This window comes from Ostrinia furnacalis, unplaced genomic scaffold (assembly GCF_004193835.3).
Source record: "Ostrinia furnacalis isolate ACB-3 unplaced genomic scaffold, ASM419383v2 OfSCF2036, whole genome shotgun sequence".
Taxonomy (NCBI): domain Eukaryota; kingdom Metazoa; phylum Arthropoda; class Insecta; order Lepidoptera; family Crambidae; genus Ostrinia; species Ostrinia furnacalis.
Window position 1 is genome coordinate 131,415 of NW_021132275.1, and position 22,792 is coordinate 154,206.

The 22,792-nt window shown below is 35.7% G+C and overlaps 1 protein-coding gene across 1 annotated transcript in view; it reads right to left on the reverse strand.

The window, feature by feature from the left end:
* LOC114354269 (uncharacterized) overlaps positions 1-18,148 on the reverse strand; it is a 77,293-nt gene extending 59,145 nt beyond the window's left edge. The window contains exon 1 of the mRNA XM_028306559.1: positions 17,999-18,148. The gene's annotated coding sequence lies outside the window, so the exon portion shown is untranslated. The remainder of the gene's footprint in view (positions 1-17,998) is intronic.
* Positions 18,149-22,792: the final 4,644 nt, after the last annotated feature.

Here is a 22,792-nt window from a genome sequence, read left to right on the forward strand (position 1 = left end):
TAGGTAAGTACTAAAATTGTACTAAAAGTGTAGTATTGATATCTTATTTAAAAATCTATTGAAATGGGTTATCGTAGAGATCTGTTTGTACCTTACGCATCATAAATAAATCAAGTCTCCCAAGACAAGTGCAATCAATCAAGACGCAAATAAAGAAAAGTGGAAAATCGAAACAAAGTCGTCAGAGCGTAACGGAACGCGGCGCGGGCGCATGGAGTTACCGAAACTTGAGCGCGGCCCGCGGCGTTGGGTTACCATACCAAGTCGCCTTGTAAAGTGACAGTTTGGTCCACTGCTGGGCCAAATGAAACGAGTATTTTATTGCAAGTTCAAGCACTTGAAATCGAGAATAAAAATTATTTTTTATAACTTTTAAGGACTAGCCAGTGAAATACTGAAGCGAGCTTGTCTAGAACAATTAATATTTTAGATTGCTATTTGTAATTACAGACGTCAGCAAATCAAGGAAAACAATTTTATAGCATCTTGATAAACGAATGATTTGCACAAAATGTAGAGTCTAATTTTCAACAGTTCTGTGGATTTTACAAATCTTTGAATGTCTTATTTGAAGCTTTGAATCACATTATAGAGCAGCCAAAAGACAATAAGCAAATGAACATTTTCCTAAAAACTTGGACGTTGTTTCGAGAACTCTACACGCTAGGGCGAAAAGGTGAACCAATATCATATCGACCTATACACAAAATATGTGGCATAAAGTCAAAATAATGGGGGCGCTCCTTCGTCTAGACTACGTTTAGGCGACCCAAGGGACCCATAACATTTTAGTTGGACTGTGGGGAGCTCCCATCGATTACTTCCATGTCACACTATATTTGCCATAAAGTTTATAAACAGCTCGTGGAGGTGATTCCATTGATACAAGCAATTTATTATATCCAGACTGCATTTGTCAAAATATTTAAGTAGGTACTTAATTGGTATTTGTTGGTGAATGATAAATGATAAAGTAAAGTATTGTCTAGCTGATTTACTATCAGGATGATGAGCTAAAGTCATCTGTACTCGTACATGGATAGATTTTGACCTAGGAGTTAAAGACCTTGATAAATCATGGCCATTTTTAGACTAGTTTATTATCAATGCATCATGTATTAATCAGCTTCCGACCTTTATTTTAGTAACGGAATAATGATCACTCAGTTATGTAACATAACGTTATGCTTTCCATTGTATTAAGATATTAATCCCTCGTTATCGGTAAATTCCCATTAGTTATCTAATTTTCCATTATTATTGTGTTAGACAGAGCCGGAAGTTCGTAAGTAACTAATCTTAAATCGGATTACCGTATCGCGATAATGATTAATCACAAAACATAATTCACATGTATGAAACTAACAAAATAACAAGAACTAAGTAATTAAACTAAGCAAATAACACTAACGGGCTTCAAACGCGACAAATCAGTACTAAATACAGCTACAGTCGTATAAATGAAGTTGCTTTCAGTTTCAAATAAAATAACGCGAAACGTTGAAATCTTAAAGGACGAATCACTAAAAATAGATGTGAACTCTTGTAGCAGAGTTTTGGGCTAACACTGTATAGGTTAGTTGTCGGCACGACAAGAAGAAAAAGCTGTGAACAGAGCCCAAAGAGCCGCAAAAGTTGTAATAAAGTACCCAATTTTAGAATCACGGCTTAGAAAAAGAAAGTGCATCTTTATAAATCATCAGTTTTCTTTTTATTAGGCCTTGTTTAAGTAATTGCGCCTCGTCACAAATGCCCAGCCGCCATGACCTTCTCTAGAATATATTTGTTTGCATTTACTTTTTCCGTTAGTCCGTTTAGTCACGGTGCAGTGGGCACTAGGCAGGTTTGGTTTGCGGCCGTGAGTGTTATAACCACACTACAAATATCATAACTTGCTTCCGACCGCGACTTGGCGTACTTTTATTTCGAGAACCTTCTTCTATTCACTTTTCAAATAATCTTTTGAAATTATCTAAGCCATCGTTTAAAGATTATCCCTTCACCTTCAGAGTCTGAAACACAGCTTTTGTATGAAATATTAGCAATATGATGCATCAGTTTTTTTTTCTGTAAATACTACCAATAAGATAGTCAAAAATAGATGCTACAGTGTATCTAATGTTTCAAGGATTATGAGTAGGTACATTATAGATATTTAAGTGTTCAGTTCAATATCTAAACTTTTAATCACACGATCAAAAAAATATTTAAAAATAAAAATTGTTTAACCTTTACTTACTAACTCACCTTCTGCGGAAGTATAAATTGTGTTCAAAAGTGTCACCGAGCATTGTTCATGACGTCCATTGTTGAACACGTGAAATGTGACACACATTTTGGAGGCCTTTTGCTTTCATTCTAGACCGCTTTTTAGGATATAAAATTGAAAAGAAAGTGCCATTGCAATCTTGAATTTTTTTCGTACAATGAAAATACAAAGCACAGCTTAGTGAAATTCATAATATCAGCTAGTTCAGTAGATAAATCGACAACTTTCATGAGTTCAAATCACGGAATGAAATGTTCTTTCACATAACAATAATTGTTTAATGTATTTTGTAAAATATTTTAAATACTTTATGTAAGTTAATCATTGAACTATTGTTTTATAACAAATAAGTTGACCTTAGTTACGTGTTTAACCTTATTACGACCGGTGAGCAAGTAGGTAATTTGTTTAAAATTCTATTTAACATCCGTATTTTGCAATCCTACTAATATCCTACTAATATTATAAATGCGAAAGTTTGGATGTCTGGATGTTTGTTACTCTTTCACGTAAAAACTACTGAACGGATTTTGATGAAACTTTAAAGTATTATTGTTTATAACCCATAATAACATATAGGCTATAATTTATGACGATCTGTGACAAACGAAATTTCACGCGGGTGAAGCCACGGGCATAAGCTAGTATTACAATATTATCATAATACCTACGAAAGTAATTCTGTAGGTCTATTCTTTACGATTTCAGGTACAAGACTTAATTAAAAAAACATAAGAGTTAGGTATTTTTAATTTTGATACAATTAGTTTAGAAATAAATAATTTGGACTTCAATTAAAAAAAAGATTTTTTTTTAAGTTCTTCTACTATCTTACCTGCCAGGACAACATTTAGTTAGGGTGCGTGTAAAATAAACACTGTATGATATTAAATAGGTTGGAAAACTATGTCATAGTCATAGGGTGTTATCGCCAATGGCCTGTGAGTGGAAGGAAGTAGGTCAAGTGTATGAGGGCACAACGAGTAGATACCATGTCACCATGCGATTGGAGTAGGGTAGGGACGCCAACATCGGCCTAATTCTGTTAAAGGATCGATTCCCGGTGATCAAAGCGAGCCTAATAATCGAATTTCCTGGAAGGCAGCCTTTGGGACCTTTAATATTTGAACAGCAATTCATCGGTTGGAAGTAATTGATTTGATGCTGTACCTTCTCGTAATATTAATTTTCAGAATAATAATTCCAATTTGAATGAAAGGTAATGTTAAACTGTGGAATATGACATAATATGTTTAATAATTACAATTAGATAAGTAAGTACCTACAAGTAAGCACGTATGATATAAATAAAATTACAATATAAGTAAATATAAACAAGTAGCTACCTAATACTCTAGTCTTGCATTTGGCAATGAACGAGCTCACACAGTAACCAGTAGGTAGGTACATTTAAACGAAATTACCGAACGTACTATAAATAATCGTCCCTACTTCCCCTGTCCACATTCGACTTTACAAATAGCGTCCCTCCAGCCCTCGTATGAATATGTCGGTCCCGGTCCTCACTGGGAGTGCCCTCATTCGGAATGATTAATGTCACAATTTAAAGCGGGATTTGTTCGCCCAAACGCGCCCAAAATTGTTTTCGGCCTGAAACTTTTCGCTGTAATCCGACGCGTCTGTTCCAGTTAGGGTTGACATTCGTCCGGGAATCCTGGGACTTGTTCTAATTTAAAGGGCGTCTGGGCGGGGTTTCATTTGTAGTCCAGTTTAAAAATTTCAATTTTAGGCTGATGCTGGGCGATGCGACTAGGTTTTAAATACCTGATGAATTTTGGATTTTAGGCTCCAAAATCCGGGGGTTTCATGTGTCTTGTTGCCAAATTTTTGAGATGGCAACCCTAGTTCCAGTGAAGTATTTGATGGGCGGTTGTTACCGGGTTGATAAAGCTGGGGTGTAATAAATCTTGCGTATTATTATTGTTTGTTTCGAATTTGGAGGAGTAATTTTATCAACTTTTAGGAGTAACTTCAGAAAAAGAATAGTAGGTACCTACGGCGTACCAAATAGGTCGATTTTACTTACGGCAATGTAGAGACTGTAAAAGTAGTAAGACTGTAGTAAGTAACTTCGAAATCAAATGCTCATCTTTATACAGGGTGTTAGGTAAATGGGTATACGAGTATGAGCCGACACTAGCCCATGTTAACATGGTCATATAAATGGTATGGCAAAGTCAGAAAATTGATATATTCATTTTAATTATTTTAATTTTCATACAAATCGGATTTTATAAAATTTATTTTGTATGAAAATTAAAAAAAAAATGATATCAAATTTCTGACTTCACCATACCAATTATATGACCATGTTAACATGGGCTAGTGTCGGCTCATATACCCATTTACCTAACACCCTATATAGAACCAGGCAGGAATACATGTCCTAAAGCCTTCTTTGCCTGATTGCTTTCACAGATCAAAAGTTGTGAGATGTTTATATAACGGAATTTAATTGATTCCAGATATTGATAGGTATACTTAAAAGTTATCTACCTACTATCCTAGTAAGTACTGTAATTAAAGATTAAAACAAGACATCGAATGCAATTTAACTAAAAAGTCTAGTTACTTGCACATTCCCAGGATCGAGTCCTGATTCACGGCGCCGCATGCGTCATCGTCGGCTCGCTATATCTACTGGTATATCGACATTGACCGGTGTGAGTCACCGTCACCAATGCAAGCGCAGACTTGCGTTAGTTTCCTGACTGCACGGAGGTCCGTTTTAACATTATTATCTGTGGTAATACCACAGAACGACGCGACACGCTCTGAACTTGATTAGGATTTTTGGCGGGAATGTGAAATGTCACGTTTGGCATTTATATTTATTTTTAGTCAATTTATTACTGTGAATAGTTGTGCATTATGTACCATTAGTTATTAGAGATCGTCGGTCCACCTAGTAGGAGGCCTGCCCACGCTACGTCTTCCAGCCCGTGGTCGCCACTCGAGAACTTTCCTGCCCCAACGGCCATCGTCTCTACGAGCTATGTGCCCCGCCCACTGCCACTTGATTTTAGCAATTCGCGGGAAGAGCCTGGATGCGGGCAGCGCAGGACCGTTCATTGTGGAAAACCTTGGGGGAGGCCTTTGTCCAGCAGTGGACGTCATTTGGCTGAAACGTAGTTATTAGAGATGAATAGATTTTTCAGCGTCGTTTTGTTAGTCAGGGTGTAAACGCACAGGATAACCAATTTTTCGCTAACATTTAACACTTGGGAACTTACTTCTATAAGACCTAATTTCTGGACTTCTGCGACCCCTTGTGTTGAGATCCAACTTAAGGGAGCGGCAAAATGAATGTTGGTAATTTTATAATGCTTGGAACTGGCAGCAACATAATATACTGTGCATTTAAGTAGGCTGTAGAGCGCTCACGATCAATGGTAGAGCCTAGTTAGTTGTCGCACAATAAACATACACAAAGTAGGCGCTATTACCACCAAGTCTACCGTACACAATCATATTTACTTACGACTACTTATTTTTTACAGTTTCCCTGAAGACCTGCCTACCTCAGAATCAAACGAATCCTAGACGCCACTAATCACCTAAAGGCACTAAAAACAACAACTAGTGTTGTGAGTAGGAGATATCGCTAGTAATTCACAAGTGTAAACGAGGAAAACTATTTTCCTGAAAATTGACAACACTGGCATCTTCGGAGGTTGTCACAAATCTTAGCAAAATGTATTTTGCAATAAAACACAGTCTGAATGTCATGTGAAAAGTCAGTAAGCTATCCTCGGGGCGACTCGAACTTACTGGTTGGGTTTCATTGCAGGCCCAATAGTGGTGGGATTAGTCTTGTAGGTACCTACTGAAGCCTCACCTTTTGTGGCTCTATCGAGCGCGCTCACCGAGACCGGTTCGCACTCCGCAGACAATAAACACACAAACAAACATGTTGCGAAAGCCTGCGATCGTTTTGTGCAACGCTATCCCTTGTATAACAGATCGTCCTACATTCTGAATTATACAACTTTTATCCACAACGAGGAAGCTCTTGGCCTGTACCTCACCTGATGGTAAGTGATGATCAGGCCGAAGGTGGAAGCGAGCTTCACCCGGAATCCTCAACCACGGAGGATTTATACCTACTCCATAATTCGATTCTTCCAGTGACTTAGCCCACTTTCAGCTTGGTCCACGGGGCAAGTCCCCAGTTTGAATTTTTAAATATATTTCCTTCCTGCAACTTGGCCCACCTTCACTATTTAATAATCACCAAATCAATAAAAATCTACTCTAGAATCTTAGAGTGAGCCCAGATGCTGGAATGGGATGGGACTATTCCCACCTCTCGTTCCCACCGCTGCAACTCCTGTGTAGCCAGGATCTACGGCTTGACCGCCAATAAAAAACCCAACCAGTGATGGTCAAGTTTGTCCCGGGAGAAAGTTAAACTGTCATTGCACCCGCTACGATAATAATAAGAAGAACATAGGAGGAGTTCGAAGTTAAAGGTTCGTCTTCCCTCCAGTTGCTGGAAGAAAAAATATTTAAAAAGAAAGCGGGCCGAGTCACTGGAAGACTCATGTAATCCCGGTACTTCTCTACAATCCGTTTCCCAACCTTAGCTCCGTCATGGCAAATGCACAAGCCGTGCACGCTAATTAAAAAAATAAATTTAAGTTAATTATTATTCAAAATGCATTAGCCTAATAACCTTATCTGATACTGTAGTTTGCAAAACAAACCTGAAGAAAGAAGGTCGCTATCCAAATACAGCTACGAGTGGATACCCGTTTTATAAAAATAATTCGAATGTTAAACTAAATTTAGATTTTGGTACAAGTTTAGTATCTTGCTTTAGTAAAAATTTATACTTATGCACAGATTTTGAGGATAACTATGGCTAATACTAGATTTCTAGATTTACACCTACATAGTTAAGTTAATAATATCAGAGAGGGAGAACTTTTGGACTATACCTCTGAATTCATATATCTACCGTCAGCAGCAATCCAGACTCTACATTTTACAATATCACCCCTAATACCATTGCATAAGATGTTACTTTGAATGAAACAACATGATGTGCCGTGACCCATCACTGACCAAAGATTAATTCGTCAGCCAAGTATAGGCGCAGCAACTTGAACACACAATTAATCAATTAATTAATCGACTCCCCATTGAATGACGACGTTGTTGAGGGGCTTCCAACTTTCTATTATCTATTGTTATTAATTTGTCAATGGCTGACACTTTTGTCAGCTAGATAACACCCGCTGTTTGTTAAGATCAACAGTTACAACAGTTTTGATCTGTGGTTTTACTTTCTACTAATTTATTAGATACTTACCTACTTATAACGTAGAAGATATTTACTTTATCTTTATTAAGTCCCAGGGCAAGTGAAATACTTTACTTAATATTGTTATGGGTTAGAGACTACGATGACGCCTTTAATATTTTAGTTTTTAATCAAGAATCCAAAATATTGAAGACGGTATTTTTCCTTGTTTTCAATCCCTCGTTGGTATTTCCCGGTTTTGAGTAGAAAAATGTGTTCCAAGCTCTCATTTCTGCTCCAAAAAATATTTCCACATCTTGTGTGCAAATTGGGAAAATACAGCAGGAATGGCAGCATTTCCCAGCTCCTATTTCCCGGAAAATGCCTCGGGCTGTTTTCTTTCCTACTGCTATTATTATGCAGAAAGGTTATTATGTGTGCAGTTTGATTTCAGTTATTTGGTAATTACTATCCCTTTCTAGTTCAATAGATAGCACAATGTCACAAGCAGCTTTCATGGCTTTTTTTAATAGAAGCTCAACTCAAAGCCGCGAACAAAAGTAGTCTTAAATATGATAACTATTTCGTAACTAGTAGCAACGGTGGGTCTTTAAATTGGCATTTTATTGTTTTAACATGGCTCCAAATGAAGACAACACCAAAACATGTAACATGTGTCATCATGGCTGACCGTGAGAATAATCGTTTAAATTCAATAGGTAGTCCGCAAAATTCGTTCTGATTTAGAGATCCATGGGATTTTTTAATTATATGGTGTTATAGTAACATTAATTGCGCTATGAAATTAAGAAGCAAGTGTTATTTTGTGCTCTTACTCAATATCTCAGCAAATTAACTTGCAGTATGTTTGTGAAGTTGTTTTTATATAAGTTCAAGATACCTAGTTGAAGCGTTTAAATTAATGCTATCATTTGGAATTTTAAGTAATATTTAAAAACAGCGACGAAACATTAATGAGGATTTGATAAACAATAATAGTTTTTTTTTATTCTCTCTCGTAGAGTTCCGTATTCGTTCTTAATTTTTTTTTGGACACAGTATTTTTGCTAATGCAAAACCTTGTTAAATACTCATTACCTAATTAATTTGCCATTTAAACAATTTACAATATTGAAATTAATTTACTTGCTTATTAACAGTTTTATACAGAACCTGCTCATAGCACATGAAATCACGCTTTGATTTTAACTTAATTCGGTGCAGATTGTTAAAATATTCAAGTGCGATGCCGAAGGCGTTTGCGTGGGTCGAAAGTTCAGTTGCTTTTGGAAGCACTTTTAGGATGCATGGACACAAAAATAAGCAAACGGATTTCAAACAGAACAAAAAAGATGAATAAATTGTTGACCCGTCCTTATTTTGTAGCATTACTTACAATTGCAATTCGCATACGCAAACTTGATATTGTAATTAACACTTTTATTACAGAACGACGAAGCTGAAAACTCGACTCAATTTCAAGACTAGCTTGAGATTTTTGGTATTATTTAAAAGACCGAATGGATTAAACTTATTACGGACCTTAGATTTTTCAGCATCGAATTCAAAAACTTTCAAATATACATCAACTTAACTAAACCTTTTGTACCATAATTTAGGTAACCTGTGTTTCCAAGTTCGTTATTCTACTTTCTAAACACTAGGCAATAAACATACAATGCACTTTGTTCGCGAGAAATGTCTAGACAGATCCAGTTGACAAGCAGCGACTATTATTTGAGCCTTTTTCATACAATAGTCGTAATGACGTAAAATGGTAAATAATTAATATTCTAAAGTGTTGTTCAGGAGAGTTGGATCCGATGGCTTTGTGAGGAACATAATAGCAATGTGACGCGCCGTGGGTGTAGGGTTGCCTGCTGCATCCAGATAAAGTATTTTAGTATAGCTAGACCAAGGCGATCGACGGAGCACCGAAATTATTTTATTGGATATACGGTATGCCTCATCATTCTGACGAGGGAAGCATTTTTCCGGAATAAAAAGGTACCTATAGCAACACTTTAAACTGATGAAACCTATATAACTAATGGTTACCTTAAGAAACAGAACCATTAATTGATGTGTGATTTGTGATTTTACTGGATGATGATTACTATTGTCAACTTCAGGTTAAGTTGTATGTACCCTGTTAAGTTACTTTAAAGTCCCAATCAGGATACATGACTAAGAAAAATGTTTTGGTAGCTACAAGATAAGATTTTACCCGTTTATCTTGACAATTACAGTTATCTCAAAAACCAGTAAATGATTTTGTGCCCAAAAAATTTCAAAGCTTAATCTTTTGCCATTAATTTTTTAAATGTGCCATCCTTGCCGACATGTTAGCTCGCTTGCAGTTGTTCAAACGAACAGCCCGCAACGAGCTACATATTGCGATCGGCATCAGTTGCACCAGTCTCTATCAAGCTTTGTACTGTTTACAAAGAGTTTGCCAAGTTTGATAGCGACCAGTCGCGGTCGCTATGTCGTAATAAGTCCGCTAAGAGAACCGGTTTCGATTCGACCAACCGCAGACCTATTTCAGATGATGCCATGCGAACTTGGCGACTATTATGCAGGATTTTATGTGTTGTGGCATATTAGTTTGGCTATCTTGCTGTAGTTTTATTGTTGTACTTATTTATTATTTTAAACAAAAGTTGAAAACACATCGATCTGGGAAATTGCCTCAGTGTAAAGACATACTTAATAACTATGTTAACAAAACCCTACATAAAAGAAAATCGTGTATGTTCCTGAGTTTTCCATACCTACATAAAAATAGTAAAATGATCAATAAGTATTCATTCATAGACTTTAAGATTTAAAAACCTGCAATTTATCCCTGAATTAGATTAGCGTGAAAAAGCGTGTAAATAAATTATATTGCACCACAGTTTCTATATCTCTTTAGAACAGTGGTTCTTAACCTTTAAGTCACGAGGGACCATTTTACCAAATTTCTGTCTTGTCCACTTATATTTTTTCAAAATTCAATTTCTCGCCCACTATGCGCCGTTTGCGTTGTGTTGACTCGACTCATCACGTCACGTCACTTGTTTATTACGATGTCTTCGTGAACCACTTGGAATGCCTCCAGGGATAAATCCCTGTGATTAGGGTTTTCGAATAAGTAACGTTTCTATTTAACTTATACAAAATCTAGTTCAAAACTAAACAGTGACTGGATAACGGAAAGAGAGACACATTGAAAGAAAGAAAGAAAGAAAAAATGTTTATTCAGTATCATCGACAATACACTTGCAATACTTAACATTATTTAATGAGAAGGTAATTACAATGATACTGAAAAGGTATCCACTCAGCATGGTGTCGTAGCATCTCAGTAGATAATGCCACGACGCTGGTCTTCCGTGGAAGTATACTAACAAATCAATATTTTAGTAACGTTTAGATTTAATAGTAAACAATTCCAGACACAAACATGTCACCATAAATTAGTTTAACCACCAACAAACCTAAAAGTCGTTAATTCCAATCGTTACTTGACGGAAACGATGATACTAACTCATACTAATGTCACGTGAACGTTTAAGAATAAGCAATAAACTGGCTTGTTAGTTAGGAAAGTTAAAACTATTGTTAATTTCACTTTTAGAGCCGACTTAGTTAGGCTTCCGTGTGATAGAAAGTGCACGAGTTCTCTGGCTCACTGGAGTGGATTGGAAAACGAGGGGATTATTTATAAGCCGATCCCAGTTTTCTGAAGCTGAAACTGGATGGTTTTACAGTTGCGGAAACAAAACAAATAAGAGTTTAGAAAATTGAAAACAGGTAGAAGAGTTTAAAAGTTTTAAAACAGTTTGCTAACCTTGATTTAAAGTATTCTTAATAAAGTATTATGAAGTAGGGACCAAATCTTGTGATCAAATAGAATTACTTACGGCTCAAATCATTTTAATTACTCGCTAAAGTGCATTTAGGTAAACCTGATATATTTTTATTTAATACCTATATGCGTGTAACTGGTTGAATTCAATCATTTATACAAAAAGAAAATTAATAAATCCAAGCTCGGGCCGGTTTGTCGATAAGGCCGCGAGTCGTGTAAGCTCACGCCCGAAGCCTTCGCCATGAGAACCGCAGTTATTATTACTGATGAGTGTCAATGTCTGTCTAGAATCTAGGCACATAGCTGGGTACAGTCGCTGTTACAGAATAGTAAGATGAGTAAGATGCAACAAAGTTCAGCTTGATGTAGTCTGTACATTAGTTTCTATTTACAAAAAGGATTAGGTACATAGCTCTACCGCTACCTATAAATACTCGTAGATACCTACTTACACATATCTCTATGCTTACTGAAATGACAGAATTCAACCAGAATGCCTATATTTTTTGAATACAAGAACAATAATTAACAAAAAGTCTGAACGAATTAATTTAGTAATTTATTTACTCATATTCGTAAGGGATAATTTTTTAAAGCTAGATGCAGGAAACATTAAATTTTAATTTCTTCTTAACATGGTACTGGTCTGATAACTAAGTATTTATATGGCAATAAACTTATATACTACAAGGCAAAAGCAAGTATCTATAGATACTCGTATAATAATATAAATAGAACCTATTATTATACAGTAATAATTGCACATCACTAGTTCATGGTCGGGGGACCGCGGTCGGGTTGCGTTGCATGGTTGCGCTGGGTTGCATGGTTGCATCGGCACTGCAACGAAGCGCCGAGACGGTTGCGCGTTGCACCATAGTGCGATTCCAAATATCAAATGATTTAGTGCAGAAACGAGAGTACTTCTCAACTTATGATACAGAAAATGAAATGATAAAACATTTAATTAATCAGCGACAAACAATATCAAGAACTGATGACTGAAACAAAACAAAATTTTTATTAAAAATAATATCATAAATTTTATTAACTTATTTTATTACACACTAGGTGACCCGGCGGACTTCCTACCGCCAATTATACAAACACAATTTTCATAAACTTTACTATGAGGTCTCACAGGATGGACGCACAGGGTGACACACGCACCAATCACAGAGCTATTCAACACTGTGCGTTCGATATAATACATATTAGCGTACAAACATAGAGTAGCCTTCGACTATGCTATCATTACTGAACCAATAAAAATTAAACCTTATTTGATCTAAGGGGCTGAAGTATAACCGTAAAACAAGTATCCAATATCACTTCCCTGAGTGATGTCAGATATAGATAAACATTATAAGATGTTATTGCACCAGCCAAGGCCCTATGCAGTCTACAATGTTGTCTATTGTGGATACTAGACGTATAATGATGTTTACGCGACGTGATTTGGCTTGCAAATTGCATTTAATAAACATTAGAAAAGAAATTGCATAATTATGATAGTCATATTTGACCTCGTAGCGTTATTGGTTTCGAAATTAGCTCAGGATTTTACAAATTACAACTATTTAGTTGTGGCAGTTTTTGTTTTTACTTTATTAAGATAATATCTTAAGATATGACAATGTGGAAATAAAAAGTTTTCAGAAATATACCATAAAGTCATGGAGGCTACAGTTTCTTCGGGTGGTAAACAAAATATTTTTGGTAGAGTTATCTTTTAAACAAAAAAAATCTACTCTTATAAACCAACCAAAATGGCAGTGGGGCTCTCCCTGCCAGAAGGGCACGGCCTACCCATTAAAAACCAGTCGGGTTCTTCTGGTCGCGCTGTTTCAAGATTATTCCAAATATTTATGATTTTTAAAACGGCGTTTTTCACAAAACCAGTAAAACGAAGTTATTAATTTTTTTCAAATTTCTCACCTTATAGTTTTAATTAACAGAGTTTTTTAGGATCCAGCTTCTCTACATTACTATTACGTAGTCAAGTTGCGTAGTATTTTTGAATTATTATTAGATTTACATCTTCTAGCTAAACAAAATAAGCATTCCGAGTCTGCCATAGTATACATATTGCCTGTTAATTAGTTGTACACTTCAACAGATTTAATAATGTGCGTCGTGAACGTGTTTTTTAATTAATATTCTGGACCGTGCGCCGATTAACATGAGCTGCGACGTGTCCGTCCGTGTGTCAACGAACCAATTGGCAAACAAAGGCGTAATAGCATAGTTAATGCAACCGATGCACTTGCATTTTGGCAGCAAGCTTTTTTGGTAATGTGACGTCAATTTTATTTGGTCACATTTTTTGCCCTTGCTTTTTGGACTTAAATATTAATTAATTGAAGCTTAACCTATTATTTGTTGTGCATCGCGTAAACAGAAAAAAATTTAAAGGAAAAGGTTTTTCCTGTTATTTATTTCTTCAAAACGGTCATTTCAATAACTTCTTCAGATATCATCTTAGTACCAAAGTGTTTGGGAGAAAGAAACGCGTCCGCCCTTGCAAATCCGAGGGTGACCTTTTCTATAGAATTTTCTTTTACTGAAAATCCTTAGCCTTATCTTAATAAATCTTTTGGAAAATTGAAGCTACATCCATCAGTCTCTAGGATTACTGTCAAGTGAGAATGAAAATTGCTCATAATGTGGGACTACAAGAAAACGAAATATCTTAGAATTTTCTGTCTTGCTGTGAGAAAATATACAGCTTAGGGTTTTGTATCCTAAAATAAAGCAACGTAATTCAGCGAAGGAAATTTTTCAATCAATTTTCTTCAACCAAATTCATTTCAGTTTCAAACTTACACGTCTTTGTTACTTTTACCTGTTTGCTAGTAATCGTCTATAGATTAGAATATAATAGATGATACCTGCAGAACAATAACTTCTCATAACTCTCTCTTGCTATCACACGAATTGATCTCTATCACTCATTTTGAGTCTGCATAACTCATAGCGATCACAGATTATCTTTCTTACTTAATAGTCAAGCCTCTTGATGCTCCTAGTAGCTAACCTAGTTGAAAACTTGTTCCAATCTCAATTACCGACGTGTCTCTATGACCCACATCAGAAGGCGAACTTAAACTTTACAATCAATGTAGAGTTACCCTTTGTGGAGTTTCCACTCATCTATTAAATTAAACTGCTTGCTTAAGTGAAGCGGCAAATCGAGCGCACAGCGTTGAATAGAGCTCTGTGATTGGTTCGTGTGTCACCCTGTGCGTTCACACGCACTGTGAGACCTCATACGCCCGTATGACAAACGACAAAATTCACAATTCACTTCAAAATTTCAATTCAAAATTAAATTCAATTAAAATTCACAAACAATGCTTGCTTAAGTGAAGCAGCAAATCGAAGGCACAGCGTTGAATAGAGCTCTGTGATTGGTTCGTGTGTCACCCTGTGCGTCCAAGCGCACTGAGAGACCTTAGTACTGTTTGTGAATATGGGCGTAAAACTTCATGAATAGAACCTATCTATACATGAAAGTTTCCTTGAGTTTATTTTTCAGGATATGCTCGTGAATTCGTGATATTGAATGTGTTTTAGAAAATGGCTGCGCTATTTCACCAGCGTGAGAAGTGGCGCAGCGCTAACGAGGCTTATTCCCAGCAGTGGGTGGTGATATAGAAAAGTAGGTTGAAACTTGTGTATTGGATATTAGGTTACTGTATTCGTAGAAAGCACTTTTCAGGCTTTGACGTTAGATTTACGTATTTTTTGAGAGAGCAATTTATTACAATTAAGTTTGTGAGTGCTAATTTTAACCCCACTTGTGAATTGAGATATTCAGCATAGCTTATTTTCTACTTAAATATACCTTTTAACTTTAAAAATTCAATTCACAAACCGGGAGTGAGTGTATGTATTAGAAATGATAGAGCTTAATGATTATAGGAAAGAGTACAATAGAAAATCCAATAAAAGACGCTTTTGTCATGATACTACAATTAGTAGGTTACCTACTCGTTAAAAAGAACTCATTAAACATTGTATCGAGTGCCTGCATGTAGTAGAGACTATTTATATACAAATTACCAACGCAAAAGGTGATATAATTTGCGATGATGACACACGCGATCACTGCAAGTAATAAACGTGTCGCAATGGTTTCAAGTGGCAAGTGTAACTTATGCTTTATGTGGGATACATAAAATAACTGTGGGAAACTCGTTTGCTACATTGTTTTACCAATAATTAAAAATTTAACTATATCACCAATCATCTAGCTATAAATTAGTAGAGTTTTCACTAACATGCTTAGGTGCAAATCTTATTTATTGTCTTTATATAAAATGCTGAAAAATCAGCTTCTTCTGCCTTTTCTAATCAGTATTAAATCAGCTGATAATTATGTTGATCCAAAATGTTATAGAAGAAAGTAATATTTAGTATGCCTTTAAAAGGGTTTTACTTATTCATATTTTTATATTTAATTTGTAAACATCACTTATACCCAGAATCTGGACTCGGTACATTATTTATTCAAGTGTTACTTTCTACGATTCCCATCGGGCGAATAACCATTTCAGTTAGTCTATGATTGTAATTGAAGTAAATTACTATGTTACTAGTAGGGAAATTGCTGGAGGATAACACTAAACTCGCTAAAAGTTACTTTGTTACGAATCAAACTTTGTTTAATTTTGATAACTCTACATACTAACGCAGTTAAGTAACAAAACTCCTTCTTCAAAGGTTAATTTTTACTCGTATCTGCCCAGTTTAACTTCAGAACTTTATACTTACTTTTTGCGTTTCTATAGAATGATATTAAATGATCGCAGCATTCATTCATCATTGACTCTACATTTAATTCTATTCAGTTGGACATCTGTTTAAAACACTTAACACGTAATCTTGTTGATTGACATGAATGTATGGTTTCCTATCCTCCCTTCTCTCCCCTTCTGAATGAAACAGGCTATTGTGAAGTTATTTTAGTCTTCTTTTTAGAAAAAGGCGATGAATCTTCGCCTTGTTTTGGTAGTGATAAGCAAATTTTGAAATATGTTTTTTACAAAAAATGCTTTGTCTTCTTCTAAATTTATTTTGTCTTCTCTTCGTTAATATTCTCACTGCTGAGGCTGAATCGTGATTATGATGTGGAAATAATAAATAAATAATAAATAAATAAATATCCTTAGACATTTTACACTGCGCTTCTAGTCCCAAACTAAGCAAAGCTTGTACTATGGGTACTAGACAACGGATATAAACATACTAAAATACTTTTTTTTGTAAATACATACTTATTATACATAGAAAACACCCAGTCCAATACAAACAAATATGTTCATGCACACAAATGTTTGTACTGTGCGGGAATCGAACCCGCTACCTCCGGAATAGTAGTCCGTTTTGAACCACTACACCAAACGGCCGAAATAAACATATGACTCAAACTTTATGTAAAATTTTAATGAATCGTTAGCAATTATCACGATTTTCCTTCGCCATTAAAAAGCGATAACTTAGCAAAAGAGTAGGTTCCATTTAGCCTCGCACTTCTAAAGTACTTATGGAAGGTTTTGAGAAATCTTAATGACAGTTTTGTTTATCATAAGATAGATTTCAATAACAGTCTTTGTTTTATGTTTTACAACTAATTTTCGTCATCAAATCATTGTTTGCCAGGTAGGTAGGCATTTCTCAATTGCCTAGATGCACTGCAGGCCTCTTAATTTGAATTAAAGTTTAAATGGATGCAACCTTGGAACCGAACAATCTGGGTTCTCTATTTCAGATTGAGTAAGTAAATGTTATTTAGCAAAAACTTTAATTGTAATTAATGTAATGGCATGCTTATTAAAATATTTGTAAAAAAATACCTCATGTTGCCTAGATTTCGTTGTGGGTCGAATAATAATTACAATACAATAGTCTAGATTACATGCGCTTGCTCAACTAATTCACAGTTCAAATTCTCACGTTTGTTATGACGTAATCTCTTTAGTGTTCAGTCAAATTGATGTAATCTGTATGAGTTACCAAAATATTATAAACAGTGGGCCTTTCTCCTGAGAAGTTTAATTCGTTTGAGATAAGTTTGAAATTCAATTACTTGCGCAATTGAAAATTTCTGAGGAAAACGATAAATTAACCGTCCGAATAATTAATAATTGTCTCGCTTGCCTATTATAAACTAGCTGGGGATTGTATTAAAAAGTTTTTTTAAGTTTTAAATTACCCGAAGGTATTCAGATGAATTCAGAGTAATAATACAGTTTTCATTCAATTTTTTTGTTATTTTTAAATGTAAATTTTACTGGTGAAAGAACACTTCCACATCATATTCTTTGTAATTAAGTATTTTATTCAATTACATGCAATATAATAATTAAGTTTGAATTATTGTGTAAATAAACATGACTGTGTGCCTGAATGCTCTTACTAGAGTCAATAAAGTCTAACAAAACGATTTAAAATTCGTTCCAATCACGCTTTACTAATACCGCTAAAATCTAAAACGTATCGCATAGCAGAACCCGACTTCATTCACCTTTCGAATACCCTAAGTCCTAAACCCTTTCATACTTTCACTCCTCTTTCTAAAATCATAAAAAAAAGTGGTACTTACGGTGATAAAAATCCAAATTTAAGTCAAAAAGTGAAACACAGCACGGTTTTTTATTGATAAAAAATGCAACTGTTGTTTTTTGTCGGCACTAGGTGGCGCGAGAGAGACGTGCGGTCTCCACGGAGGCTCGGGAGGGACTGAGGCTGCCCTCTGAGGGAAGCGGGGCGAAGCTCCTCCGAACTATGGCAAGAGGTAACCGTGATGCTTACATACGTTTAGAATCCATCGCCGAGTTTTGCCTCTACATTTTTTGTTGCGGGAAAAGTCTGAATTTCAGACTTGGTTTTCGTTGAAATCGTTCAGGTTAGTCGTTTAACTGTTAAATGTGACTGAAAAACCACTATATTCGCTGTTATTTACTGCGTTGATATTTATTGTACGTATTTTACAATATAGCACAATTTAATTTGTCACGTAGGTATGTTTTGTTTTTACTTCATCGCGGCATTGAGAATATCCTGAAAAACCCTGAAAATCGAAAATTTTCCTTTTTCCGTCGAATACTATTGGGTTTTTCTTTCAGAAAAAAATTTTTTTCCTTTTATTTTTAGTCCCTTTTCATTATAAAGTTGCTTTAAGTTTCTATGGTTATTATCGTTTCTTCTAAACTCTACGACTCGTTACCTAGATAGTAAACGATCAATGTACAGCCTCCAACCAAAACCAACCGCAAAGAAGTTGGTCAGGCAGTGTGTCAGTGGAGATTGCAGTGAGGTCGGCGACACTGCGGCTGCCTGGCCCGGGACTCGAACCGGCACCACCGTGGACATCCACTGCGACGTGTTTGTTCGCAAATGCGCGCCTCGAGCGGCGAATTTTAAATGTTTGAGCGGTTATTTTGATGGTGGTTAAATAATTAATAAAGGCTTTTTGAAGAAATATGTAAAGTATTTAAATACTTGAGGACTTTATTGGAAAAAATAATAAAACTGATGGGAGACTCTATGGCTCCGTAGAGACTGAATTTCCTATTTTCCACTGATCAATTTCACCAAATATTATGTGACTGTTCCCTAAAACTAACTTAAGTCTATTATTGGTCTCTTATTTGGGTATCTCTATTATTGCTCTCTTATCTGCCATGACTTTTTACTTATCGTTTCTCGTAATAAAGCTTTTAGCAAAAATATAATGTACAAGTAAAGCTTAATTTAATAATGTTAAGTAGAGACAATTTGTATAATTGAAAGCACATTAAAGCATTATTTTATTGTGACTTTATATTTAAAGCTAAACTGTGAGTAGCTTTGAGTGCCTTCATCATGAAAAGAATCATCAATCGTTTAACTTTATAGAGAAGCTCAAATCGCTGTCCCCTACCCAAATAATCGCCACAATCAAAAAGAATATTTATGTACAAATATCCCTTGACAAAGTAAACAACAGAGCTTGATCGGAAGCCAAACATCAATTCCTCCCCCTCCCCTTAATGGATGACGGTCAAAAAAGGTCTCCCCACGATTAGCCAATTTTGCCCAAGCTGCCAGGGCCCTGATCAGGGAAATTGGTGTATTTTGACGATACGATATTTATACCTTGTGGGGAAGCATGGGGGACCGAAAGGCAAAATGAGATTTTTTATTGAGTTTACATTTTTTACCATAAATTTACCCATATTTAATTAAATTCGTTTATTATCTATGGGCCAACGGGCAAAATTTTTATTGGCACGGCTTCGGGAATTTGTGAAAATTTACGTCATGTCCACTCGTGTGGTCATCAATTTGGGCTCGTTTGATTTGAATAGAATCAAATCTACCTATGTACCTACTATGGTAGAATTTTTCATACCATTTCACAATAGAAATTATTAAATTTTAGCTGAATTTCAGAAGTTCTACCATTCTAAATTTCTAATGCTTGAATCTATTCTTGAATATAAAACAACCTTAAAAATTATCTAAGCATATGCAGTTTGAGGACTTTAAAATATTCTCAGTCGTGAGGTCGTGAGATACTTCGATGCTTGTGAAGGAAAATCCGTAACGGAAATTTAATCTGAAAAATTCCGGGCGCATTACACGAACGTAGCCTTAAAAACCTCTGTGCATAATATGTGGCTAAAGTCTGTGCCTTACTGTTTTGTAATTTTCTGCTTCTACTGTTTAATGAACAAAATTCAAGACTCAATCTTAATCTCAAATCGAAATCTAGTGTTACATTGTCTATTTACATTTCGATTTAGCTTCGCGCCGTCTCACTGATGTTAGGTACTTACTTTATCTAGAGAAGCACAAACTTGAGGACTTAGCGAACCGGTCACGAAGTCTATTTGAAATCGACGGCAGTGAACAATCATAAAGCTCAATAGTGCTTATAGCATTTATATCGAAACCCCGTAAGCACTGCACATTGTAACACATAGCAGTACCTATTTTCCGGAAAACTTTTCCCTTTAAGTGCCCTTTAATAATAATAATAATAATAAATAATAAATAAATCTTTGGACAATTTCCCTTTTCCTATGATATACGAAATCTTTGTCCTGTATGCAACCAGCCAGGACCAGATCAGCATGTTTGCAGAAATCCGAATCACAGGAAAAAAGGCACACTGCAGTATTTTCCGGAAAACTTTTCCCTAATCATCAACGGTAAGAAAGAGATGAGTTCACCGCTGGCCTTGACTGGCGTGCCCGACGCGAGGCGAATGCTTTCGCGACGCTATGTCGATACGACTCGCTGATACAACACGCTTTGGTATTGTTTTCAAAAAAATAGTTTCAATAAACAATGCTAATATTAATAAAACGGTGGTGGTTCGACGATCTGAAGAAGGGGGAGTACCCTGGATGCGGACAGCGCAGGACCGATCGTTTTGGAAATCCTTCGGGAAGGTATTTGTTAGTGTGCGTCCTTTGGCTGATAAAAATAATAAAGAGGTAAAGTTTTAAAGTAAGAAACAATCTCTTAATGATCCGCTTTTGAGAATATTTTACTAGAAGAAAGTTACCATTATTCCTAAGGGACAACGGCTAATCGTTCGGTGACAAGCCAATGCTGTAAGGTACAGTCGATTCGCCATAAAACGTCTGAAATCCATGATTTCTCACTCTTTTCTTTATATCTGGTGGACAAAACATCCGTTAATGAAGCAATTAATTATGTTAACATCTTCTGTAAGATGACTTTATAGCTAATTAAATACCTAATAAACACACCAAATCAAATACTTTACAAGTTCAAGTGGGCAAGTTAAGTTGTAATTTATACACCCTTCTGTTTTGCCGCCTTAAGTCATCCCCGACGACCCCTTCAAATGTGGCTCTACTTATCGACAAGGGGAGAATCATACCTAATCTTAACCGAGATATTGAATCTTGGAAAATTCAGTCGCATTTTTCAAATGCAACAAAAATATTCCTAGTCAATTATGGAGTAAATTCAGCATTTTATTTATATTTTCTTACTCTACTTTTTCGTCTGAACTTGGACCCCCGATGATACACTTCGAACAACTTGTTCAAAAGAAATTATTGGGAAATACACAACAACAAGTAACAATTTATTCCACCCACTGCTACTTAAAGCCAAGCTTAACTTATTTAGTTCCACAAATATAAATACATCCAGGATTCCAGGACAATGCCCCTAATGAATAGTCACCCCAATCACGTTAACTTCATGCCCCTCCCGGGATGGGAATAAAAAAGCCATAATCCAGGAAACACCAAACATAAACCTGTTTTACGACGACATAGTAAATTTGATCTAAGTGACAGTGTTGCGACGCATACAAAGAAACATTATTGTTCCCAGCTGAAACTATTTTTCAAAATAAAAATGTCGTTAGACTCGCCCAAGTAAGCATTTCTCGGGGGACATCGCCCCCATCTGTAGATTAATGAATGAAAAAGAAAGAGATTTTTGACGAAAATAAATGATGCATACGAATCAAAAATAATGCACTAGGAAATAGAGTGTAAGTAATTACTTATGTCCCAAACAAAAGTAAAAAATAAGTAAAATAAAAAGTCGTCGATTTTTCAAAAGTTAAGATATCTAAAACTGTTGTTAGCTCCGACTGCACACCTAACCATTTTAGCATTGTTTCCAGATAAGCTTTACATTAAAACCAATCTTAGATTAGAATGTTTATTTAGTAAATTCCAGCACCCTCCAACATTGTGTCGAATGCCAACGATTTTACGCATGAAAAGCGTAAAATCCAATGTTACTAAGAGTGACTGTAAATACTGTAATACTGTATCCCCGCAATATAAATTCGTCTGACCGTAACATTATTTGACTGCCAAATATCACCATTAGTTAAATATTATTGGTAAATCAAAGCTACATCTTAAGATTCAAAACAATCTGCAGACACTGCTCTTTAGTATTCTGCCTTAAAAGTTTTCCTACGTATTTATTGTAATGTCACAAATCTAGTGCGCAACTTATAAAAAATAATCAACTTAGGCATCTTCCTTTTACACTAGTATAAAACCGTATCTAAGACCCTTTATTTTTTAAAGATAAACCGGGCGTATCCGTCATCGACGGCAGATGGGGTGTCCCGGGGTGGATTCCACCCAATGTTGATGTTGACACATCTCGTTATCACCCCACATCGCCGGAACCACCGCATTCTTTGTCTTGAAACACCGCGCCATTAAGGATCAAATGGACTACAAGTGAAATTGCTAAGGTTGTATTGTCATAGGGGTGGATGACAAAACAGATTTAAATGCATGTTGCCCTCGTAAAATTGTTAGGGCAAAGATAAAGAAATAAAAATGTTTTAGATAAATTTCTGTTTGCGACAGAACTAATTTACAGGAGACATACTTAGTTT